General features: G+C 39.7%; 2 protein-coding genes across 3 annotated transcripts in view; one reads left to right on the forward strand and one right to left on the reverse strand.

The window, feature by feature from the left end:
- The window catches only part of LOC119489592 (poly(rC)-binding protein 4-like), a 42,397-nt gene extending 38,431 nt beyond the window's left edge, over nt 1–3,966 (reverse strand). For both annotated transcript variants that reach the window (XM_037772248.1, XM_037772249.1), the window contains exon 1: nt 3,506–3,966. The gene's annotated coding sequence lies outside the window, so the exon portion shown is untranslated. The remainder of the gene's footprint in view (nt 1–3,505) is intronic.
- LOC119489590 (dystroglycan-like) overlaps nt 1–12,890 on the forward strand; it is a 73,936-nt gene that overhangs the window by 36,181 nt on the left and 24,865 nt on the right. The window lies entirely within an intron of this gene.

The following is a 12,890-nucleotide window of genomic DNA, read 5'->3' on the forward strand; positions in this document are numbered from 1 at the left end:
CGATATCTCAGAGAAACAAGTAATCCGAGAAGATGCTGCCTGGCCCTGCTTCCTTGACGAACACGACATTGTGTTTAAAAACGTCAATTAGATTCATCAAAGCACAGATGGTGCAGGGGTCCTCGCTCCGTTTCACCGTACAGTACCCTTCGTAGTGCCGTACAGCATGGCTGCAAAGTCAGGTTGTTTACAGCATCACTACGCTTAAGATAGCCGCCGAGTCGCTGGCATGTTATTTGGTATACAACAGCAGCCGTGCATGTTGGGCTGAAACTACATATTACATAAGCTCCTCAACAAACTGAGCACAAGCCCAAAAATAGTGCAGTCCCTGTTAAATATTTCAGGCACTCGGCAGCTGAAGAGGGGGATAAAAAGCTTCTCTCCTCCTTGGTCGCAATACAAAAACAGACACACACACACTAATGCAGATGGCCAATTGAAAGAAAACCTCCATTTAGTATACTGTAGAGCAAAGCCGATTACTGTCACGAAGGCAGTCTTTTAGCTTATTCGCTTGATGTACAGCACTTACTCGAGTGGCGTACTTAGCATACACCTATCTGTGTTTCTTCTTCTTTCTGTACAGCTACAGGCGGCATGAAAGCCCCTCTTTGAGGGTGACTTCTGAACTAAATAAATCGCGCTCATGAGACTCTTTGTGAGACACAACAGGAGAGTCATGGGGCCTGCCGGGTCAATCTTTGGAGCTCAACACAGAGCTGTCTTTTCATAGCGAGGGACGGCCCGCGGCTCTGTCAGACACTGGGTCAGTCTTAAGAACAGCAGCAAGGGTCACATTCTGTTTCAGAAGAAAAGCTCTCTTCATAAGCAGAACAAGAAGGTCCCAAAACAACGGAATATACACTGTTTCCTCGCATAGAAACATCACAAATCAATAAGTGTTCATGTGATTTTTGTTCCATGCCTTTCTTGTACAACACAGCCTACTTCTTGGTAAGGATAATGAACTGACATCTATTGCAATCGACAAAGCTGGAAAAAGCCTCAAGAGTCTGTAGTTATTAGATAGCGACAAGCACAGGTTAATTGCTCAAATGCAGGTTAATTGCTAGAGGGGATTTGTTTCAAATATTGGAGAGGAAATTAATTTGGATCACAACAGCGCTCCTGTGACAACAACATCTAAATTAACGTCTGAGTGAAGATGATGATACTGACTTGCCTCGTAAAAAGTCCAAATTAAAGCACTACAAGTTATTACAGGTTTTAAGTCGACAAGGTGTAGATGAAGCACAGGAAACAATTTAGGACTAATTTGATATTGGCACAACTTAAATAATCAAGAGAATAAAATGTGTTTCAAGACGTTTTGTCAATGGAAACAGTTCTGCTCCCCGGTGTTATTAATGGCTAAATTATCTAGGCTCTTCTTGTACTCTCCTCGTCAGTAAAAGGTGATTGAATACCCATGATCTCTCTCTGCAGAACTGTTTTAATAGCTACTGCACTGGGCTGCATTTACTTGATGAGTACAAACTAAAACTAAGCAATGTGCCTGTTCTACCCCACCCCCCCTGCTCCCTTCAGTCTCTGCAAGAACAGCTTTTTAGTAGATGAGAGGGATTATTGGCAGATCCCAGACGTTCGAGCAGCACGTGTCAGGTCTGGCTTGTGTTATTTATGAAGCCTCTCGACCCCAGCAGCCCTCACTCTGCAGCAGAGATGCAGGTGGGGTTTCATTATTGAAGATGCTCTTCCACTTCTTATTAGATCTCTGACTCTCAGTCAGAGTGCATTAAGGAATTGCGTTTGGACAGAGAGCCAGCAATGCATGATGGTTTGTCTTTGTGCCCCTGTGGAGTTCCTCTAAAAGACTTGTGCACCTCTCACCTCAGCCAAATTGTACGTCATGTATTCCCTTTTCAGGAATAAATAGTGTACTTGCACTCAAGCAGACGCCCCCATCACCACACACACACACACACACACACACACACACACACACACACACAAATAATAAAATGCTTTCCTTTATTGATCTCTGTTACGTGCTCAGGGAGATAAATCTGAATCATGTTCTCCTACTTGTTCTTCAGTAAAATAGTCAAGCAATGCATTACACCTGTAAATGAATGTGCAATTGTGTCCTATTTATTTCTCTCCATGTTTGCTTGAGTGGTGCACATGCAAGATTCATGAGCATCTCCAGGCAGCAGGGAACATGATTTCCTGAATCAATCAGCTGGTCGACTACCAGCTGCTTTTTTTTATTGATTCTTTTGTAGTGAAGAGCCTAAAGACGATCAGTCTCTTGGATTTCATACAGGCCTAAAGTGGATAGATTTTAGGCCATAATATGCAAAATTGTTATTAAAACTGGAAGTGGAATCGGTGCATCATTCATGTCATTCCAGCTATTACAATCGTAGAGATACAAGATTGTATTGAAGCCTACAATATGGTTAATTAAGCATGTTTGTACCATCTGTGCTAAATGAAAATAATCCATCAAACGACTAGTGTTTACTGGCTGTGAATGTCTGGCAAACAAAAACTGTAAATATCCTCACACTGTATGGGCAAATAAACATAGCTGTCCGTTTAAAAGTTGCACTTTGCCAAATGTGATTCTTACATCTAATGGTGGAATGGTGGAGCCAAACAGCATGTGCACTGGGTTTTGGTTTTCATTTGGGTCAGCTTAACAAGACAGTTTTTCTATCCAGTTTAAGACTAATGCAATTAGGCGTCCTGGTGAATAATGGTGCTGTCACACACACTCGCTGCCTCAGCACCAAGCCGGCGCCCACAGTACCGGACTTGTTGAGAATGATCTTTGTGTTCAGGACTGGCCTGGCCAACGGGGTCCACTTTTCATTATCATAAAACACACAAGAGACCAATTGTCTCCTTCGGTCTCGCTGTGTCCCCCTGCTCATCTGGCGACTTTGTGCCATATGCTGAATTTAACAACCCCAGTCACTTTATGGCTTCATTAATTCAGCTCCAGTTTATGAAGCTAAAGCACTTCAGGATAGGATTTCATGTTAGAAGTAAAAACACAGGAGGCTGTTGTAATATCAGAATCAGAACCAGAATCAGAATCGTGTTTATTGCCAGGTGTAAGAGGTATACAATAGGAATTTGCTTTGGTTTTGTTGGTGCAAGTAAGCAGTATAATAACAAAAAGAATAGATAAAAACGTTAGAATAAAAAATAATAAAAAAAATAAACTACCAGTATACAATATACAAAATAAGCTATAAACATGATATAAACATGATATAAACAGAAATATTGCCGGTGTGCAACCAATCAGGTACCAGAGGGAGAGAGAAGGACAGTAGCTTTAATCCTATAATTGAGGAGTTTGTAAGCTAAATTAAAAATACATGCCTCTCTGTTTGGTGTAATTCAAGGGACACTTAAAATATGACAGTGGATATAGCGATCAAGAATGTCACCCATTGGCTGAGAGCTGTTTCAAGTTGGAGATTTGGGAACATGCTGTGCCTTTGTCAAATAATCTGAAGTCACTTACCTGTTTTCATGTAAAAGGTCGCAGGCTGCAGTCCAAACTAAAGTATCCCCATGGATGTGTGTTGTGACCGAGCTTTGTATCCACATAGAGAGTCCAATGACGCGGACGTGTAGTGCGCACTGTCCTCGCGGCGTGTCAGCAGACTGGAGTGCAGAGCGCCTGTGCGCTGAGGAGGAGACACACACACACACACACACACACACACACACACACTCACACACACACACGCACACACGTACTGAGCGAGAGATGCAGATGCAATAACCGAGGCAGCTCTCTGGAGATAACCGAGCCCTCCTTTCTGGGTAAAAAAAGTCCTTTAGGCTCCGCTGCCTTCAAGCCTCCGGTGTGTTTGTTTGTATCCCTTCCTCGGTCGGTGCGGTGAGATCCAGTCTGTCCCCACAGGACCTCTCTTCTTCTCCCGGTGCGCACCTGCACACATTGGCACATTCAGGACCATTGAGCCTCTGCGCAGTGTGAAATCATAGCATGAACCCAGGAAATTACATTTGCTGAATCAATCAGACCTTGTACCTTGTGACTTGTCTCAATTATAGTGAGTGGTTTAGTGGAGAAATTGTCTGTACCTACATTTGTCTACCTTTTTTTTTGCAAAACATCACAGCTGCTTTTAAAAGGCTATACACTCAATATACTATATCCTCCTGGGAACCGAGTTAAAAAAATTGTCTTCCAGTTACTCTTTTTTTGTGATTTCCTTCCTATTTAGGGTTAAAATAAAATCTTAACAATTTAGGCTTGTTAAACTTTATTTTTATTGTCCACTGTAATGGACTACAGGACTATTTCAGTGTGAAAAGAAAAAAAAATAACAGATTATGGCTGTAGGGTGATATTAAACCGAGAATATATTCAAATTGATTAAAAAAAAACAACAAATGCCATATCACTGGAAAGCCCATGATGTTCTCTTTACAATACACCAGGGGTTGATAGAGTAGGTCAAAAGAGTAAGAGGATATGCATGTGGACAAAATGTCCACTACAGAGGACAGATGTCAATGGGCTGGGTCTCAGGAGGATATATTTCTTATAGTATATCCCTTTTAAACTACAGTTAAATATAAGTCAAATATCCCACATCTTTTTGAGAACTTGTCTAAGCGCTTACTGCCAACAAAACATGAATATTTAATACAAATGTTGAGCCACATTTTGAAATGTTCAAGGCTAAATACATTTGCTAAATCAAAGTCTGTGGTAGAAAATGTAAAACGGAAATTTTCTTTTGAAGTTCGTGGTGTGTATGATATCAGTAACTTTCTCTCACATAGCGCCATCTACTGTATTTATCTTGATATTGCAATTGTTCCACCATCACCTTTCTTAAAAAAAAAAGAAAAGGAGGCTATTCATGGATGCTGGAGGATATCATTAATCATTATTCTCTTATCCTGCACAGGGTTTGGATTGTAATATTATTGTAAATAGTCATTAACAATATAGTCCAGGTATCCTGAGCAAAGTGGCATTCCCTTTGAGAGATGTGAAACAAACAGCATTAAAGCAGCAGTGGGTAGAAATAAAGCAAATATGATTTTTAAAAGTTATTTTTATAAAGTGGTCACTATATCCTGACAGTAGTGCATGAGACAGGTAATCTAAAAAAAATCATGTGCCTGTGTGTCCTCCGGTGCTCCTGATAGCATCTGCAAGATTTCACAGACCGGGGGAAAACAACCAATCAGAGCCGAGCTGGAGCCTGCCGTCTCTGAGCAGCTGTCAATCACTCACAAACTCCGATCAAACGGTTAAACTAGGCAGCGCTGATCAAATATGAATCAATATACTGTTACTGTATTGCCTATTTCTCTCCTCAAATGTTTTCAGAAACATCTTGGTACTGCTTAGCTGTAAAATTAGAAGGTTTGTGACCCAGCAGCCATGTTGAGATCTGTTGAGGAAATACCAAGCACCGCCCACCAGCCGGAGCAAACTTTCTCATTTTACAGCTAAACAGTACACTACAAGATCTTTCTGAAAACATTTGAGAAGAGAAATAGGCATTACAGTAACAGAGTATTGATTCGTATTTTATCAGCGCTGCCTAGTTTGACAGTTTGATCGGAGTTCGCGACTGATTGACAGTCCCCTCCGTTGAATGAACAGCCAATAGGAACGCTCTCTCTCTGAAATGACCTGTGATTGGCCAGAGTCTCCCGTCACGAGCTAGATTCTCTAAAGCCTGAAAACAGCCATGAGGAGACGCAGAAATCGAGTTTTCTCTCAGAACAGTTGAATTACAATATGCTGAAAGATTATTATTGAGTTTTTGCTCAATAATGCGAAAAACATTCTGCCTACTGCAGGTTTAAAGGAACAGAATGACGTGAATCAGTCTTTTTCACACCAAGCAAAAATGTGACAAATTTTCTCTTGACTAAACGGCTCATTAATTTAAAGACATTGAAGGAAGACAGCTCGACAGCTCCCACTGCTTCCTGTGCAAAGGAGGGGATGTCTGCGTAATGATGAACATGACGTCTCCATCTATTTCACAAATTATCTCAGTTGTTTCTCAGGTGCCTCTTATTCACAGCGAGAGGATGGATGTGAGCTCATATTTATATTCGTAAATAAAATATCTCTATTCATCACTGCTTGACATTTTTAGTAGGCTGTTGTCTCTGTAAGCTGTTGCATTTTTGTCACTTTTGTCTGTCTGTCTGGCTGGAAGTCAAAAGGGAACCGAGAGGCTACATAAAGTAAATAACTAGATATTTACAGCAGATCTGTTTGGTCTTGTTATTAGCTGTTTATTTCTCAAATGTGTGATGAGGATTATGACTTAGGGAGCTGCTGAGTTTCCCCATTTTTTAAGCACTTACAGGGTCACTTATTGAGATGAAAGGGATGCAATTATCTGGTGTGATTACACAACCCTAACCCAGTGCAGTGCAACCGAGTGAATAAAGCCACATTAGACCTAACCTTGAGGGAAAACACATTACAGTATGATGTCTTAGGAAACTTTGAAGCAAGCAATAGAAAAATAATATGGCCTATTATTGTTTAATCTGTCACCCATACAAAAGCAACTCTATGGGAGTTTCACGCCACTCTATGAATCCATCACTTATCCATATAAAAGCTTTACTTGCTGTGGTCCATCTGGTTCAGTGTCAGAGTGATATGTTGTTTTTCAAACAGTAGGAGGTGCTGTGTGATTTCAAATCCATCTTGCAGGGACAGGGTGCTTTGTTATATATATATATATATATATATATATATAAAAGAAAAGAAAAGAAAAGAAAAGAAAAATGCAACCACCACTAGGGGTGTGTGGGTCAGGCCGCTGCCAGCCATCAGTCATGTTGATGTGGCTTTAAAACAGCCGAGGTGCACGCACTGTCGGATATGACAAAGCTGTCAACCGAGGGAGGGAACTCTGATTGCATCAATACACTTGCCACATATAATGCAGGGTTATAATAAACACAGTGAGATCTGCACTGAATCACGGCTGGACAAGCTGAGAGAGCGCCACTAGGTGTGGGATTTCTTAGAAATCTGATCCTCCCTGCTATGTGTGTGTGTGCAGATGTATTTCTGCCAGAGTGTAAAAGTGTGAGGGTAAAAGAGAGAGAATTACATGTTAATTTGCGTTTAATTTTATGCTTTGGATTCAATTTTTAGTGACTGAACCACACACCGGGGATAATACGCATCTGCATTCGAATAATTTCTAATTTAGTTTGGTTAAGCCTGAAGTGTCGTACGTGTTTTCATTGTAACATGATAATTTCTAAACTCAAATTGAGCTGGAAATTAGATGGTGATGTCAAATTCAGAAAAGCCTTGCTTGCGCTGATTTCAGCCATGGTACACAGACCCCCCATTTGCTTTGGCATACACAACGTATATCATCCCTGCTTGTCTGGGAGCATTCAGGCTTAACAAATACCTCTCACACTAAATGGCACTGAAACAACGAGAGATGACAGAAGGGCGACAGCTACAATTACTCAACCGTGCCACGTCTCCCTTCTTCTCTCCAGTCCTCCCATGCACAAACAAACATGGCTTAACATTCTCTGCGTTGGATTTTCACAGCGTTTCTTAACTTTGTCCTGACAAATGGTGATTGAAGACATATTCTGCTTTTGCCTGCTTCCACGTGACAGAGAGTAGGTCGTAGGAGGAGAAAACTTTCATTACTTCTGCAGTAGCTTGATCTTCTGTCTTTGATTCCCTCTCAAGCAAGGGGCAACATTTCTTTTTGATGTTTCAAGAAGAGATTTCCTGTACAAACTTAAGTTCCCTTTAAATTCACACAAGTCGACAGCAGCTACAAGTGTTTCAATGTCAGCTGTACCGGCTTAAAGAATGAAAGAGACCCACAAATAAAAGGCATGAACATTGGAGTCCTATATAGTGTTTACCACTGTGGCAATGATTTGCATTTAGATGCAGAATGGTGATGTTTATTAGAAAGCACATTTCCATATATCTTCCTTTGAAGATGTATAGCTTTGCTTTGAAGTGAGTTTATTATTTTGAACAATGGCTGTGAAGGAGACATTGGACAGAACAGACTGGACTTTGAATACTAATAGGAGAGTTAGTATTAAATAGCTTACAGAACAAGGATTATGTTTGCTTTGCTCTTTAGTTGTTGTTGTTCTGTTTGTTTGTACTGGGCACCGAGGACGTTACCATGTGATACCATATTTCCATTTATTTTGTGTAAATGTCATGAAGTGTGACATACAGTAATCACATTTCCCCATTTCATTCACTGCTTCTTTTTCAATCAGTCAATAAACCTTCATTAATGCAGTTCATACAAATACAGTAAAAAAAAAAACGTGAGAAAAAATACACGCAGAGTACAGAAAACGTAATAAATATACTGCAGAAGCAGAGAATGAGCAAAAGAACTGGAAATCAAATGAAATAAGAGAAATTAAATGACAAGTTTACAAAAAGACAACATCTTAGAACAGCTTTTTAAAAAAAGTGAAGAGCTTCCCTCAGATCCACAGGGGGGCTGTTCATGTGATTAAAGGCACTTTTTAGTTAGTATGTTTGATATTTCTATCAAAGCTGAGATCGCTATCGAAGAAAACCATCTGACATTCATCACAGCATTCGATGTTTTTTAACTGTCAGTGACTTCATTTTTTTATGTGATGAAGTTCTCTGCTTGGCCAGTTACTTAAAGCGACTACTGTATAATCAACACTTTTACATCAACCGACGATGTGAAAATAACGTGACAATGTGAAAGCAGTCGCTCGTAGTGATGAAACTACAGAGAATTATCACCTGAATCTGCAGCTCCCCTCGGCTTTAAAGAGCTTTATATCAAATTTCAGCTCATTGTTTATCCGTCCAACTGCAACTTTACTGTTTTGGTTCACTCTCACCGCACTCATAGCCTCGTTTTCGGCCATAGCAGGCAGCGAAAAAATCTAGAAAACCCACTGCATACTACCTGATCAGCACCAAACGTCAAATAGACGACTAGCTGGTGAACACAGTGAAGCATTTAGCAGCTAAACATTCAGAAATTTCCCTCAGGAGTTGGTAGAGAACAAAAACAGAAGAGAGTGAATATTGGATTTACATTCATCAGGTGGCCAGAAACACGACTCCAAATGAATGATGATGTTGTTTTGTAAATGCCGGATGTGTTGGCTAATTAAGCAGCTGTCTGCTAACAATGCTGTGTTCACAACTTGTTTCCGCTGCACACAAATAGCAACAAAATAAAAATTAGTTATTGCAGGTTTAAGTTCTCTACTGGGGCTGGTACTGAAGCCTATCACCATGATTTCAGTTGTTGTGCTACTAATACCAACGCACTCATATTTTGACTCATGCAGCATTGGACTAATGTTGTGTTAAAGAGTGATTCCAACTCTTTTTTTTGCTTCACAATGGACAAAAATAGGAAAATACATCAATATTCAATATGGTAATATAATCTACTAAAAGGGATAATTTGGGTGTTCTGAAATGGGGTTGTATGAGTTACTTATCCATAGTCAGCGTATTCAAACAGCAGATGACGGTCACCCCGCCTCCATCTTGGAGAAACAGACAGGAGCACCAACACAAAGCAATGTCCTGCTGTGGACGGGGACGGCCGAAAAAACTTATTTTAGCCACCTAAGGGAAAAGCTAACCTAAAAAAATGTATATGAGTTTAAGTTTACGCTATATTTAGTGTATTTTCCGATGGGGAACTTAAAGTGAACCTTATCTATGCTGTTTTTGTCAACGGAGTCTGGTGGCTTTGAAGAGAGCAGTTTCACATTCAGTTCAGCTCCCCATTGGAAAGGGCTGTCTGACAGCAAGATAAAGCGTTGAAAATATCTCTAAATATAGTGTACACTGATATTGATCTTTTTAGGTGAGCCTGTCTTTTAGGTGGCTGAAATAGGTTTCGCTGCTGGCCCCGTCCACAGCAGTACATTGCTTTTGTCCCGTGTCGATACTCCTGTCTGTTTCTCCAAACTGGGGGCGTGCCAAACGTCATCTACACCTACTTCATACAACCCCACTTGAAAACACTTACTGGTTTCTAAGGAGCAGCGATGGCTTGGTGGTAACAGAGACAGTGAGGTCAAATCCCAGCATGGCCAGTAAAATGTGGGTAAGAGTTCATTATGAATGCCCTCGCCTCTCAGCTATCATCAATGTGTCCTTGAACAAAACTTGCATGCCTCAACACTGCATGAACATAGCTTAAATAGCTATCTATAACTGTGTGCACTTTGAAACCAGTAAACCTATTATTTACTTTTTTTTTTTAAATGTTAGTGTGATTTGTCCCCGCACCTTACAGGTGATAAAACACTTAAAGTATATCTTAATTCATTGCAGCTTTAAAAACTGTCTCCAGAGATCTGAGATGACATTGTTTTAAGTGTAATTAATTGCAAAGAAATAATTTGTCCTGAGATGTAAAACAGGAATCTCAACTGTATGACACCACTTAAACATAATTTAAACCTACAGATGGGACTTTAAAAGGATTGTTTAAGAGCCAAGACTTCCTGTAATACCCTCGGTAGTTTTATAGAAGAGACAGATCACTACTTCAATTTTCTTTCATTTAATAATAATGAGTCCCCTCCTGCACCCAGATAAATGAAGCTTTGTTCAAAACTGTGTTCCAGTTTTAATTGAACCACTTAAAAAAAATTGAGATTTCATGCAGCTCCTCTTCTCTGTTTTTTATGATCATGCAGCAAAACTGTGGGACTGTTTAATGTCTCAATAACAAGACCTCAGCCCTGGGTCGTAGGTGCCTTAATTCACTGTGTGTTTAAAGAAAAACTGAGGATGAGATCATGGCAGATGTGAGAGGAAGTGCTCTTCCAGGCTGTGTTTCAAACGGGCCACAGGGTACTGTGTCATCGGCAGGTGCACAAATATGCAATGTACGCAACATTATGACGGTATGGTTTCTAGTGTTGTGGTTGGAAACAGCCTGTAGGCAGGAACCTGATCTGATAAGTATGGTGGAAAGTGTGGGAAGTCCTGGCATTTGTTTCAAAGAGGTGCAAAAGGGGGAACGAGAACTTAAAACTACTAATAAGAATGTGACATTTTAATTCTGCATTATTAGACCCCCAAATGATCTGTTTTGCTTTTGAGGAAAATATGGAGCATGATTTAATATTGTAACTCTTGAATCTTCACTGCATTTTGAACAAAAAAGTGTGGAACAAACTTTTAACACAACTTACTAATAACTTCTTAACCCAGGGCCCCATCAAAGCTCTTGACTGTGACTTCAGAGACGGGGCTATCTGCTGAGTCTCATGTAACAGGTATGAAGAGTACCTTCAAACAGCTTTTGATCTTGAAAGTGCACTGAGGTGGGGAAACAGGTAATGAGATCTGTGCCGGAGCACAATACTGTACTTGTACACAATACCATAATAGTGTGGTAGTAAATTCTTTCGTAAGTTTGGAAAGTATTGAAAGTTTGCAGTTGAACCGTAAGAGAGCAATGCATTTGCTGACATTGTGAATACATTTGCAACTTCAAATAACATGAGATCCACACAGTCCAGCGACTGAATAATGAGCTCCTAGTATACTTTTTTTGTGCCACATTTATTGAGAGCAAAGGACAAATGTTTTTAGCCTCCATCAGTGACATAAAGGATAAAGGCTGAATGTTTAACTATGCAGCCAACAAAAGGACAGAAACAATTACCAAGAAACACTGTTAGAGAGCTGCTTAGCGTGCCAGTTTGTGCCTGTTTCTGTGCCCTGGGCTTTAATTATTGAATCCATTGTTTATTCATTGGTTTTTAACCCTTTGTTGTCCCGCACGGTATGTTGCTGAGCACATGTTCAGTTACACGCATTCAACTAGAAGCTAATAGCAAGGGCCACAATATTCTGCTGTTGGGAGCTGAGCAGCTGAACTGGGGATTAGCGCTGGGTATTAAAACTCAAAATGATTTGGCAACAACTGAAATGTCTCAGTAGCATTGAGTGTAGAAAACTTGCAAGTATTGTCAGGTTGTTTACTTATTGTTTGATCAGATAGTGTTCGATTTAAATCAATCGATTTTATTCAGGCAACATTCCTTTTTATTACTTTATTGTAATGTTTCTTTCATCATCTTCCAGACAATTGTTGACCTCTCTTGGGCTAGATTGAAATAATATGTCATTTTATGAAGTCTATTTTTGGGATAAATCTTATTCCAATTTTTCCATGTCTAAAATTTGCTCTACTGTTGATCGCCATGAATTTGGTTTTGGTGTATTTGACTGTTTCCATGTCCTTGTCACCTGCTTCATGGCTGTTACACGCAATATGTCCGACAATTTTATCTTTCCTAGTAAATCAATAATATAATAGTTTCAGAGGTTTTTTTAGGTAAAAAAATAAAATAATATATATATATATGTATATGTTTTTTTCCCCCCACCTCTTCCCAAAAGAGAATCAATGGTGGACATGTAAAGTGTGTATGTGTATGGTTCGTTTCTTGTTCCCCACATCCTCTCCAGCAACTAGTCCCTGCTAAGGGGTAACATTTCCCATACTTAAGGCATCATAAATGATCTCATACTCACTTTCCAAGCAAATTCCCTCTAGTATTTTGATTGTGATATCTTTAATTTTCCACTCATTTCTCTTTTACTTCATTATCTACAATGATTTTATAAATATTTGAAAGATTTCCATTAGCTTTATTTCTATTTTTAAACCATGTATTGTATTAAATCCTTTTTTCATTTGTCCTCTTCTAAATGTTTCATGAGGTAACTTCTCACCTGCAAATACTTAAAGAAATGTTTTTGACCTACCTCATATTTAGAGGTTATCATTTCATAATAGTTTATTGTGTGTTTTCTAAGTAATTGAGAGTGTGTTACTAACCCCTTG

The sequence above is a fragment of the Sebastes umbrosus genome, chromosome 6 (genome assembly GCF_015220745.1).
Source record: "Sebastes umbrosus isolate fSebUmb1 chromosome 6, fSebUmb1.pri, whole genome shotgun sequence".
Lineage (NCBI taxonomy): Eukaryota > Metazoa > Chordata > Actinopteri > Perciformes > Sebastidae > Sebastes > Sebastes umbrosus.